Source organism: Dama dama, chromosome 3 (genome assembly GCF_033118175.1).
Source record: "Dama dama isolate Ldn47 chromosome 3, ASM3311817v1, whole genome shotgun sequence".
Taxonomy (NCBI): Eukaryota; Metazoa; Chordata; class Mammalia; order Artiodactyla; family Cervidae; genus Dama; species Dama dama.
In genome coordinates this window covers 68007042-68020675 of record NC_083683.1, presented here as the reverse complement: position 1 = coordinate 68020675, position 13634 = coordinate 68007042, and positions in this window count along the sequence as shown.

The window sequence follows — 13634 nt, the reverse complement described above, 5'->3', positions numbered from 1 at the left end:
TGTTTTTGAACTATGGGGTTGGAGAAGATTCCTGAGAGTCCCTTGGACTGCAAGGATATCAAACCAGTCAATCTTAAAAGAAATCAGTCTTGAATATTCATTGGAAGGACTGATGCTGAAGCTGAAACTCCAATACTTTGGCCATCTGATGCAAAGAACTGACTCATTTGAAAAGACCCTGACGCTGGGAAAGATTGAAGGCCGGAGGAGAAGGGGACAACAGAGGATGAGATGATTGGATGGCATCACCAGTTCAATGGACATGAGGTTGAACAAGCTCCAGGAGTTGGTGACGGACAGGGGAAGCCTGGCATGCTGCAGTCCGTAGAGTCGTAAAGAGCCTCAGTCACGATTGAGTGACTGAACTGAACTGGAGTGATTTAGTTCTAACACAGATACATTTTTTTTCCATTCGTGCAGATGAGGGCGCTAACTCTACCACCCTTAGGACTCAAGTGGAGATATTTACCTCCTCTTTTCTCTTCCTCTTCAGCCGTAGCTAGTCTTACACCTGGCATAGAGCTGCAAACAGACATCCTCAGGAAAGCTTAAAACCAACACTTGCTCAAAAGCTCTAACAACCCCCTCGGATCTCAGAGTTTCCTCTATTCCTCTGCCAGTTTGGTATTTTCATTTTGCCCACCTCTCTCCTTTATTCCAAAACTCTGCTTGAACTTCATCTTCTTTGAGAAACTTCTATTCAAGCTCATTCATCTTAATTATTTCCCAGTGCATTTTGTTTGAAATTTACAACATGATCTTTTATTCTTCACATGTTTTGACTTGAACTTGCCTTTTACCACACCTTAGGTAAGTCCTGTGATCTTTTCTGTTGATAGATTTTAAATTTTTACCTTTTCTTTCTCTTCCAAAGACCAGATGCTGTGTTCCATAAACTTTGAAATTTCCTCTTACCAGCTCTTGTCGCTCACTGGTATTGAATTGATGTTGCCAGTTTCTTTCCTTTCCATTATCCTGATTCATCATTTTTCTTTTGTTTTAGCAGATGTGCTATTAGCTTCATTTGACTTCATCATTATTTATTACTCCTTTAATTTATCTCTAATATTCTCTCTTACTTACTGTCACGTTTGTCCCAAATCTTCACCAGGCTTCTCAGTCTCAGCCTTATAACCTACTCCTGGCTTTAACAAATTGCTTTGCCTTCTACTTTACTATTAATGCGAAGTTGATGTCCTTTCTCCTTACCCCTGATTTTCTCTGTATTTTCACATCTCTCTCTCTCACATCTCCTACATTAAAACAAAAACAAAAAAAAAAAAACAACAAAAAAAAAACAACTTTTATTCATTTATTTTATTTTTGTCTGTGTTGGTTCTTCATTTCAGTACCCAGGATCGTTTGTTGTGGTGCATGAGTTCAGTAGTTGTGACACACAGGTTTAGTTGCCCCAAGGCATGTGGGATCTTAGTTCCCTGACCAGGGCTTGAACCTATGTCCCTTGCATTTGGGGGCAGATTCTTAACTACTGGACCACCAGGGAAGTTCCTATATCTCCAGCCTCTGAAAATGTCTTTTTCCTTCCCAGCCTGCTGCTCTTTCAGAAACACTGATTACTACAGTTTCAATCTCTATTCCAATTCCTTTAGAATATACTGAAATCCATCTCTGATATTACTTGAGAGGTTTCCCAAGATGAAAGGAACAAATAATTAATCTTTCCTAGTATAAAATCGATGGATAGGATGTCTCTTTAATTACACAAACACTGTATGAAGGCAAATACTTATTTATCTCAATAATAAATGGGTTGGGTGCAAGGTCACTATGTACTGAACTAGGAAGTAAAGGCAAAAAGTGTTGCTCCCATTCCACAGGTTAGAATTCACAGGCATACGGCCACATCACCGTAAGTCGTGCAGAATAACATCCCTGGCCATTCAGGCACTTCTCAGTGACAACACAACAGCATGGGAAATGGAAAGGGCTGCACAATGAAAATTACTTCAATCGGAAGCCAGCTGGGTCCAGAGTTTGCTCTACAGGATTTATTTTCTTCTAGTAATAGATTAAATTTCTTTAACAAATATAAAAGCCTCTCATCACCTGCATGCACAGCTTAGGAATCAGAAATCAGAAATAGCACATAGAATGTTGGGCACACTTTTATGCAGTTCTATATTGTCTGAGATATTGGCCCATTATTCTTACTTCCTTGCTGGCTCTAAAATCCAATTGTTGTGTCTACAGGCCAATGAGGCTGCCATAGCTTTTGGCTGTTGCTTTCTGATTGGCTGTTATGCCTCATGAATAGAAAGAGCAAATGATCTTAAGTAAAAAAAGAAAAGAAAGTTACGGCAAGTGTAGGGCTCACCACAAAACAATTACTTTTTCTTGGGAATATTTTAGTTTTGTTTTCAGTAGAAAGGTTAGTCCAAGGTCAACGACTCTTTTATAGTCATGAGCAAAAGTGCCAATAAAGGATTTGGAGCAGAGAGGTAGAATTATATGGCTTGAGTTACATTTTAAAATACCACTCTGAATACTAGGCAAGAAAAGATTAAAAGGGAAAAGAGTAAAATTGAGAAGAAGAATTAGGAGACTACTAAAATAGTCCAGGTGAGAGGTGAGCAATATGAAAACAGTGGTTGCTCTGTTTAGCCCCTGTATGTGAGAGGTCATTCTCAGAGGTGGGACTGAAGGTCCAGGGTAGAGGCTCTTAAATCCCACCTTGGCCTTGGTTTAAATTCTTTCTGGATACCACATAAAGTCAATATTATGAACACTAAGTTGTTCTGTGGCAGCACTCTAAATATGTATAATATTTAGAGCATTTAATTAATCTGCTCCCTACTGTACATTTTCATTCCCATAAAAGATTGTATGAATATTTCCGTTCAAGTGTTACTGATATAAATGAGCAAGATAAAATGTCAACAATGATTTGCTTCATATTCAAAAATATTTTTTCTCTCGCTCAAGAAAATCTGTGATTGATTTATTTATATAGTGTAAAACACATCAATTTTTCTTTTAAGTATCAACCCCATTTATTATTGTGATACACAAGTATGCTTCTTCACATAATGTTCATGTATTTAAACATACATCAAAGTAGCATTGATTAATTTATACTACATCAATTGTTTAGATCATCCAACCATGGATACAGACCATATTTTCCTTAAATACTTTAGTTCTTCAAAAGGGGGTATTCCCTCCTACACTGTTGGTGGAAATGTAAATTGGTGCAGCCACTATGGAGAACAGTATGGAGATTCCTTAAGAAATGAAAAATAATTACCATATGATCAAACAATCCCACTTATGGTAATATATCCAGAGAAAAACATAATTTGAAACTGTACATTTACCCCATACCAGCACTGTTTACAAAAGCTAAGACATGAAAGGAACCTAAGTGTCCATCAACAGATGAATGGGTAAAGAAAGTATATGTATAGGTATATCTATCTATCTACCTATCTATCTATATACATATATATATAATGGAATATTACTCAGCCATAAAAAAGAATGAAATAATACCATTTGCAGCAACCTGCATTGACCTAGAGATTATCATGTTAAATGAAGTAAGCCAGTCAAAGATAAATATATGATATTGCTTATATAGGGAACAAAAAAAAGATACAAATGACTTATTTACAAAACAGAATTAGACTCACTGACACAGAAAACAAAATTATGGTTACCAAAGGGAAGGGAGAGAGAGGGATGAATTAGGGTTTGGGATTAAAACATACACACTGCTATGTATAAAACAGATAACCAACAATGACCCACTTCATAGCATAGGGAGCAATACTCAAGAATATATATTTGTATATATGTGTAACTGAATCCCAAGGAATGAGTTTGAGCCCCAAAGAATGCTCAAACTACTGCACAATTGCTCTCATCTCACACGCTAGTAAAGTAATGCTCAAAATTCTCAAAGCCAGGCTTCAGCAATACGTGAACCGTGAACTTCCAGATGTTCAAACTGGGTTTAGAAAAGGCAGAGGAACCAGAGATCAAATTGCCAACATCTGCTGGATCATCGAAAAAGCAAGAGAGTTCCAGAAAAACAACTACTTCTGTTTTATTGACTATGCCAATGCCTTTGACGGTGTGGATCACAATAAACTGTGGAAAATTCTGAAAGTGATGGGAATACCAGACCACCTGACCCACCTCTTGAGAAACCTGTATGCAGGTCAGGAAGCAATAATTAGAACTGGATATGGACCAACAGACTGGTTCCAAATAGGAAAAGAAGTACATCAAGGCTGTATATTGTCACCCTGCTTATTTAACTTATATGCAGAGTACATCATGAGAAACGCTGGGCTGGAAGAAGCACAAGCTGGAATCAAGATTGCCGGGAGAAATATCAATAACCTCAGATATGCAGATGACACCACCCTTATGGCAGAAAGTGAAGAGGAACTAAAAAGCCTCTTGATGAAAGTGAAAGAGGAGAGCGAAAAAGTTGGCTTAAAGCTCAACATTCAGAAAACTAAGATCATGGCATCTGGTCCTATCACTTCATGGGAAATAGATCGGGAAACAGTGGAAGCAGTGTCAGACTTTATTTTGGGGGGCTCCAAAATCACTGCAGATGGTGATTGTAGCCATAAAATTAAAAGACACTTACTCTTTGGGAGGAAAGTTATAACCAACCTAGATAGCATATTAAAAAGCAGAGACATTACTTTGCCAACAAAGGTCTGTCTAGTCAAGGCTATGGTTTTTCCAGTGGTCACGTATGGATGTGAGAGTTGGACTGTGAAGAAAGCTGAGTGCCGAAAAATTGATGCTTTTGAACTGTTGTGTTGGAGAAGACTCTTGAGAGTCCCTTGGACTGCAAGGAAATCCAACCAGTCCATCCTAAAGGAGATCAGTCCTGGGTGTTCATTGGACGGACTGATGCTGAAGCTGAAACTCCAATACTTTGGTCACCTCATGCGAAAGGGTGACTCACTGGAAAAGACCTGATGCTGGGAGGAATGGGGGCAGGAGGAGAAGGGGGCAACAGAGGATGAGAAGGCTGGATGGACTCAATGGACATGAGTTTGAGTAAACTCCGGGAGTTAGTGATGGACAGGGAGGCCTGGCGTGCTGCAGTTCATGGGGTCACAAGGAGTCAGACATGACTGAGTGACTGAACTGAACTGAACTGAACTGATAACTGAATCACTGTACTCTATGCTGGAAGCTAACACAACAATGTAAATCAACTATATTCCAATAATTTTGTTTTAAGACAGTACTGCATTAAGGTTGAGTATGTGTGGCCTGGAATAAATTTACTCAGTATAATCCATAGCTGTACTCCATGCTAGTGAGTAACTTGGGCATATATACCTAGTTCACCAGGTAATTGCAAAATTTAAGTATGATAATTATGGAACTTTTTAGGACCATGTTTGGCTCACAATGTATTATTCTCATTTATAAATTCATGTAAAGACTGCTTTTGCATTTTAAGGCAAACATTTAATATAATCCTTTAAACATTTAGACACACACTCTCTCTCAGCTACCCTATCATGGATGAATAATTTACCCTGATGTCAAGATAATGCTAAGAGATTCCTTAAGCAGATAAGACTAACATTAATATTTTCAATTTTCAAGAATTGACAAGCCAAAAAATGCTGAAGTTCACATTTTTCTCTTTGTTTCAGCAGTTTTATAGGAATAGCAACTGAGGAAAAAATCTTTCCCATTTCCTTTAGAAAATTGAAATATATAAATTGTTACAAGTAAGACTCTGAATTTTTGAGGTATAACATACTCTGTCAAGTGACTAGGTGTTTCATAATCTTTCTCAATTTCAGTTGGATTGTTGATATATTAAACTCCAAATACATAAATTATTTTGACTGATTTGTTTTACCATCAGCAAAATGACACCTCATGAGTTCATGGTGTAAGACATGGCAGTAGGAATTGCTAGGACTATGTTCTCGTGGATGACTGCTGCAGTATATTGAAGAAAGCAAGCTATTAATGGGTTATACTTAGTACACAACATTTAGTCAGCAAGTAGAAAACAGTTTTTGTTAATAAATACATACACAATGGATGTTGACTCAGTGAAACAGTTTTAAATTTGTCAAAGGTGTTTCACTGATAGAAAACAATTCTGTTTCTACCCAATGGTGTCCTCCCACTTCTCATTTTTATGATTTATTTAAAAATATTTTCAAGCACTTTTTATACGAAGGCACTGTGGCAGATGCAGAGATCAATAGACATTATCTGTATTGTCTTTTTTTTTTTTGGCCGTACCATTTGGCTTGTGAGATCTCAGTTCCCTGTCCAGGGACTGAACCTGGGCCATGGCAATGAAAGTGCTAACCACTGGACCACCAGGGAATTCCCTTATTTCCTTTTTCTCAATGTAAGATATAACACTATAGCTGATGAAAGAGGAGCAATATAATGCTTGAGATTAGCAAGAGTTTACTCTGGCCAAGCTCCTTCAAGGACCACAGCCTTTTCATGGCAGAGGGGCCTGTGTAACTCAATGAAGCTATGAGCCATGCATGCAGAGCCACCCAAGACAGACAGGCAATAGTGAAGAGTTCTGACAAAAGGTGGTCCACTGGAGGAGGGAATGGCAAACTTCTTCAGTATTCTTGCTGTGAGAGCCCAAGGAACACTATGAAAAGGCAAAAAGATATGACATCAGAAGATGAACCCCCCAGCACAGAAGGTCTCCAATATGCTACTGAGGACGAGCAGAGAGCAAGTACTAATCACTCCAGAAAGAATGAAGCAACTGGGCTGAAGTGGCTGGGCCAAAGCAGAAATGACACTCAGTTGTGGATGTGTCTGGTGGTGAAAGTAAAGCTTGATGCTATAAAGAGCAATACTGCATAGGAACCTGGAATATTAGGTCTATGAATCAAGGTAAATTCAGTTCGGTTCAGTTCAGTTTAGTCACTCAGTCATGTCTGACTCTTTGCAAATCCATGGATTATAGCACACTAGGCCTCCCTGTCCATCATCAACTCCAGGAACTTGCTCAAACTCATGGCCATTGAGTCAGTGATGCCATCCAACCATCTCAACCTCTGTCATCCCCTTCTTCTGCCTTTACTCTTTTCCAGCATCAGGGTCTTTTCAAATAAGTCAGTTCTTCACATAAGATAGCCAAAGTATTGGAGCTTCAGCTTCAGCATCAGTCCTTCCAATGCATATTCAAGACTGATTTCCTTTAGGATTGACTGGTTTTATCTCCTTGCTGTCCAAGAGGCTCTCAAGAGTCTTCTCCAACACCACAGTTCAAAGTAAATTGGATGTGCTCAAAAAGCAGATGGCAAGAGTGAACATCAACATCTTAGGGATCAATGAACTAAAATGGACAGGAATGGGTGAATCTAAATCATATGACCATTATATCTACTACTGTGGGCAAGAATCCCTTAGAAGAAATGGAATAACCTTCATTGTTAATAAAAGAGTCTAAAGCTAAAGCCTTTGACTGTGTGTATCACGTCAAACTGTGGGAAGTTCTTAAAGAGATGGCAATACCAGACCACCTTAACTGTCCCCTGAAAAACCTGTATGTGGGTAAAGAAGCAACAATTAGAACCTTACATGGAACAAGTGACTGATTCAAAATTGGGAAAGGAGTATGACAAGGCTCCACACTGTCACCCTGTCTGTTTAACTTACATGCAGAGCACATCATGCAAAATGCCAGGCTGGATGAATCACAAGCTGAAGCCAAGATTGCCAGGAGAAATATCAACCTCAGATATGCAGATGATACCACTGTAATGGCAAGAAGTGAAGGGGGACTAAACAGCCTCTTGATAAGGGTGAAAGGGGAGAGTGAAAAAGCTGACTTAAAACTCAACATTCATAACACTAAGATCATGGTACCCACCCCCATCACTTCATGGCAAATAGAAGAGGGAAAAGTGGAAGCAGTGACAGAGTTTATTTTCTTGGGTTCCAAAAGCATTGAGAATGGTGACTGTGGCTGTGACAATAAAAGATGCTTGCTCCGCGGGAGGAAAGCTATGACAAACCTAAACAGTCAATTAAAAAGCAAAGACATCACTTTGCTGACCTCAGTTCAGTTCAGTCGCTCAGTCATGTCCGACTCTTCGACCACTTCCAAATTGCCTTGGTTCAAACATTTGCCTTGAACCTAACATTCCAGTTTCCTATGCAATATTGCTCTTTACAGCATCGGAGCTTGCTTCTATCACCAGTCACACCCACAACTGGGTGTTGTTTTTGCTTTGGCTCCATCCCTTCATTCTTTCTGGAGTTATTTCTCCACTGATCTCTGGTAGCATATTGGGCACCTACCGACCTGGTGAGTTCTTCTTTCAGTATCCTATCTTTTTGCCTTTTATACTGTTCATGGGGTTCTCAAGGCAAGAATACTGAAGTGGTTTGCCATTCCCTTCTCCAGTGGATCACATTCTGTCAGACCTCTCCACCATGACCTGACCGTCTTGGGTGGCCCCACACGGCATGGCTTAGTTTCACTGAGTTAGACAAGGCTGTGGTCCTGTGATCAGATTGGCTGGTTTTCTGTGATTGTGGTTTTAGTGTGTCTGCCCTCTGATGCCCTCTCGCAACACCTACCATCTTACTTGGGTTTCTCTTACCTTGGACGTGGGGTATCTCTTTATCTCCAGCAAGGCTCATCTGCTGCTCCTTACCTTGGACGAGGGGTATCTCCTCATGGCCACCCCTCCTGACCTTGAACATGGAGTAGCTCCTCTCAGCCCTCTCCCACGCAGCCGCTGCCCCCTGGACCTGGGGTTGCTCCTTTTGGCCACCGCCCCTGACCTCGGACGTGAGGTAGCTCCTCTTTGCTGACGTGAAGTGAAGTTGTTCAGTCGTGTCCGACTCTTTGCGACCCCATGGACTGTAGCCTACCATGCTCCTCCATCCATGGGATTTTCCAGGCAAGAGTACTGGAGTAGGTTGCCATTTCCTTCTCCAGAGGATCTTCCCGAAGCAGGGATCAAACCTGGGTCTCCCACATTGTAGGCAGACGCTTTACCGTCTGAGCCACCAGGGAAGCTCCATATAATTAAAGCTATGGTTTTTCCAGTAGTCATGTATGGATGTGAGAATTTGACCATAAAGGCTAAGTGCCAAAGAATCAATTCTTTTGAACTGTGATACTGGAGAAAGCTCTTGAGAGTCCCTTGGAGTGCAGAGATCCAACCAGTCCATCCTGAAGGAAATCAACCCTGACTATTCATTGGAAGGACTGATGTGTAACTGAAGCTCCACTACTTTGGCCACCTGATGCAAAGACTCGACTTATTAGAAAAGACCCTGATGCTGGGAAAGGTTGAAGGCCAAAGGAGAAGAGGATAGCAGAGGATGAGTTGATTAGATAGCTTTACTGACTCAATGGACATGAATCTGAGCAAATTCCAGGAGATAGTGAAAGACAGGGAAGCCTGGCTGGTTGCAGTCTGTGGGGTTGCAAAGAGCTGAACATGAGTTAGCAACTGCACAACATCATTCTGGCCAGGGGATTATAGCAAGAATCCAAAAACCAGTGTCATTTGACATGCATTCTAACAAATAGGTTACATCTTTGGGAATAGGGAAAAGAAATTGAAGAGAAACAAAAAGTGCAAAATTAGAAATAGGGAATAGAAAGATCATTGGCAAGAAACAAAAAATAGACCAAAATGTATACAGGGTTAAAAAATTTAGGTTAGGATCAGATTGTCAAATAATATAGAGTTTATTTTTTCACTTCTGGGGCAAGTTGGGACAAGGGCAAGTTTTTGAGCTAACAAGATTTGTGATGTGTATTAAATAATTACCATTGCCTCAGCACTGCACCATACTGATTGGAGAGAGAAAATAATGAAAGAAAGACCATTAAGAGCTCATTAAAGTAGACTAGCTAAGCAGATTTTACAGTATCAATTTGACTAGGACTAGAACTAAGATGCCTGGAAAATCCCATGGGCGGTGGAGCCTGGTAGGCTGCAGTCCATGGGGTCGCGAAGAGTCGGATAAGACTGAGCAACTTCACTTTCAACTTTCCCTTTCATGCATTGGAGAAGGAAATGGCAACCCACTCCAGTGTTCTTGCCTGGAGAATCCCAGGGACGGGGGAGCCTGGTGGGCTATGGGGTCTATGGGGTCGCACAGAGTCGGACAGGACTGAAGCGACTTAGCTGCTGCATAACTAAGATAAACCCTTTTTTGTTCTTACTTAATGATTCTCCTAAATTATTGGTTCTATACAGCTTAAATCCAAATTTGATTTATTAAAAAAATGAAACTGCAAGTGAAGTTATAAGTAATATATATATATATTTGATATGAAAAATATATACATATTTGATATGAAAAAGTAATTAAACCATGATTTTCAAGTTCCAGTAACCGAATCTCAAAACTAGAGGAGAGACAGCAGCATAAGAAACACATTTGGAGCTTAAAAGAAATTAAGATGCTGGGCTATGTACCTGGGAGTAACCAATTCAAAATGTTTGCAGTAGGAATTCCAAATGTAAGCTTTGAAGGCTTCCCAGATGGTTTTAACAAAAGCTAAGATCTAGAATTATTGCTTATGCTCTTTTCACTTTATTTTCTCTGAATTTTAAAGCCAAAAAGAGAAAGCAGTCAAGTTTCCCAGATTTCTTATTGTTGAGAGTTGTTTTAGGAATATATGCTCTAGATTATGTACTGAGAATATCTGGTAAAAAATTTTTTTGTTTCTGTTTAAGTTCATAACCATCTTCTATGTATAAATTAGGGCTTCCCTGGTGGCTCAGAGGTTAAAGTGTCTGCCTCCAAAGAGGGAGACCCGGGTTCAATCCCTGGGTTGGGATTTGTGAAAAGGTTTCACTGGTTATTATATGTATGCATACTAATATTAGATGTAAACAGAACATATTGGCAACACAGTAAATTGCTGCATCAATGACTTGAATAACTAAAATACTTAAGTAGAAATCTTGTTTATTTACTTTCCCTTCCCTGATATTTTCCTGTTGTAAATACCTTTGTCATTCTTATTTTCATTAGCAAAATTTTATGTGCCTTTACACTAATGACCACTTAAATAATAATTTCTTAATGACATACAAACAGAATTAGGGGGCTGTGTGCTACTGTGAATGAAGATTTTCAGTCTTGGCACATATTAAAATAACAATTGAATGACTGAACTAAATTGAACTAACACAGTTTTATCTGCTAATGAATAGGTGGTAGAGTAGGTATATTAAATTGTTTTAAATTGAGCACCTACTATATCCCAGGAATTTTACTAGGAATTTTCTGTTTATAAAAAACAACTTCAGTTCAGTTCAGTTGCTCAGTCGTATCCGACTCTTTGTGACCACATGAACCACACAGCTCCCCAGGCCTCCCTGTCCAGCACCAACTCCCGGAGTCCACCCAAACCCACGTCCATTGAGTCGGTGATGCCATCCAACCATCTCATCCTCTGTTGTCCCCTTCTCCTTCTGCCCTCAATCTTTCCCAGCATCAGGGTCTTTTCCAATGAGTCAGCTCTTTGCATCAGGTGGCCAAAGTATTGGAGTTTCAGCTTCAACATCAGTCCCTCCAATGAACACCCAGGACTGATCTCCTTTAGGATGGACTGGTTGGATCTCCTTGCAGTGCAAGGGACTCTCAAGAGTCTTCTCCAACACCACAGTTCAAAAGCATCAATTTTTCAGCACTCAGCTTTCTTTATAGTCCAACTCTCACATCCATACATGACCACTGGAAAAACCATAGCCTTGACTAGACAGACCTTTGTTGGCAAAGTAATGTCTCTGCTTTTTAATATGCTATCTAGGTTGATCATAACTTTCCTTCCAAGGAGTAAGTGTCTTTTAATTTTATGGCTGCAATTTAGGATTTAGGAAACCAGTCTTCCATTGTGCACGTGATATAATGGAGGCTCAGGGAGGTCAGGCCAATTGCCCAAGAACACTCAGCTCATAAGTGGAGCCAAAACGAATGTAGGCTAATTCCACTCTAAAACACTTGCTTTTTACCCTGTATGTAAAAGACTATAATGTTTATGCTCAGTGTCCTAGGGAAACATCAATTTCTTATTTCTGTAAACAACATTTATTTAGCAATTGGTAGAGTAGAAAAAGCTGTGTATTATGAAACAAAAAATCTATGCTTATGTTACCTAGTAACCAAATGGATTCATAGTGAGATCATATGATCATGATCTTTGGAATCAGAGAGCTTGGGATCAAGGGGCTTCTACTAAGCCCTCTCCCTATTAGCTTTATTCAATTTCTTCATCTGAAAAATGGGAAAAATATGGAACTTATAGCTTAGCATTGTTGAGAAAGTTTAATGCAAAACTAACTACAAAATAGCTACTAAAAAGTGCTTACTATAATAGGTATTCCATAAATACAAATATTGTTATTAACAAAAATTCTTATTAATCAGCTATATTGTTCCCATTTACTTCTCTTAGCTTCAGGAAAATAAGTATATCGCATTTTAAGAACTGAAAGCTTGTCTAAATATTCAGTAGTTTTTACTGACATTATTGCAACATGTACATTTATATAGTAAAACACCACATTTTTTAATACCACAACCCCAAATCTAGGAAATTTAACTGTGCCATCCAAATAAAAAAATATAGATATGAGAATAATCATGATTAAGAGATCATTGGGGGATGACGGACAAATAGTCTGGATAAATTTATATGGAAATTTATATGGAAAGGGAATTGATGACTCTGAGCTTATATCAGGTTAAATCAAACAATCTTGGAAACAGGTATATCCAAATACCTTTTACAAAATGTAGAGAAATAGGAGAGTGATGTTCTGGGAATACCACATTTTCAGGCCATTCATTCTTTCTGCATTTATCAAAAAAATGACAACTGGCACACCAGTCTCTTCTGTAAGACATCCAAAGGAAACACAAGAAATCTAAGAAACAGCAACAAATATTTGATTACTGTTGGAAATATAGTCACAATAGATATCTAGCAAACTGAAGCAATTAACAAATTTCAGTATCAACAGTCATTCTTGAGAAAATGACAGACTCTGCAAAATCAGAAGAAATTGTGAAAGACTCTCATTTACACGCTGACCTTTGAAAAGGCTAGTTCTAGAAATAAAGTGTTGCAGGAGAGATGCTTTACCCATTTGGAAATCAGCTGAGGTGGATCCGCCAAGAGCAAACATTGCCGATTCCTAAAAAGAAAGCATGTGTGGCATTTTATGGATTTCTATTTTACCTAATGTGGCAGATTTTTCCCCTATAGCAATAAACAGTGTAAACAGGAAGGAGACTCATATAGACATCATGTATACCATGTACCTAAAGTCAAGGCAGGGTAGGATAGAAAACTGCATGTGAAAAATCTGACTCTAAAATACAGTAAATAGATGAATGAATACATATCAGGGAAGAAATTAAAATATTTTTCCAAGAAAAAACAATATTAGATTCCTGATATTAATGAAAAATTAAGGAGGCATCAGAATTCAGGAAAGTATCTTAAAAAGGGACAGCCACAGAGTGGAATGGTAATGAGCACAAGATACGGAGCTAGACTATAGGTACAGGTCCAATTTAATGGCTGTGTGAATCAGGGAAGTACTTAATCCCTCTTTGCCTCAGTTTTCTCAACGTTAAATGGAGATGATAATAAT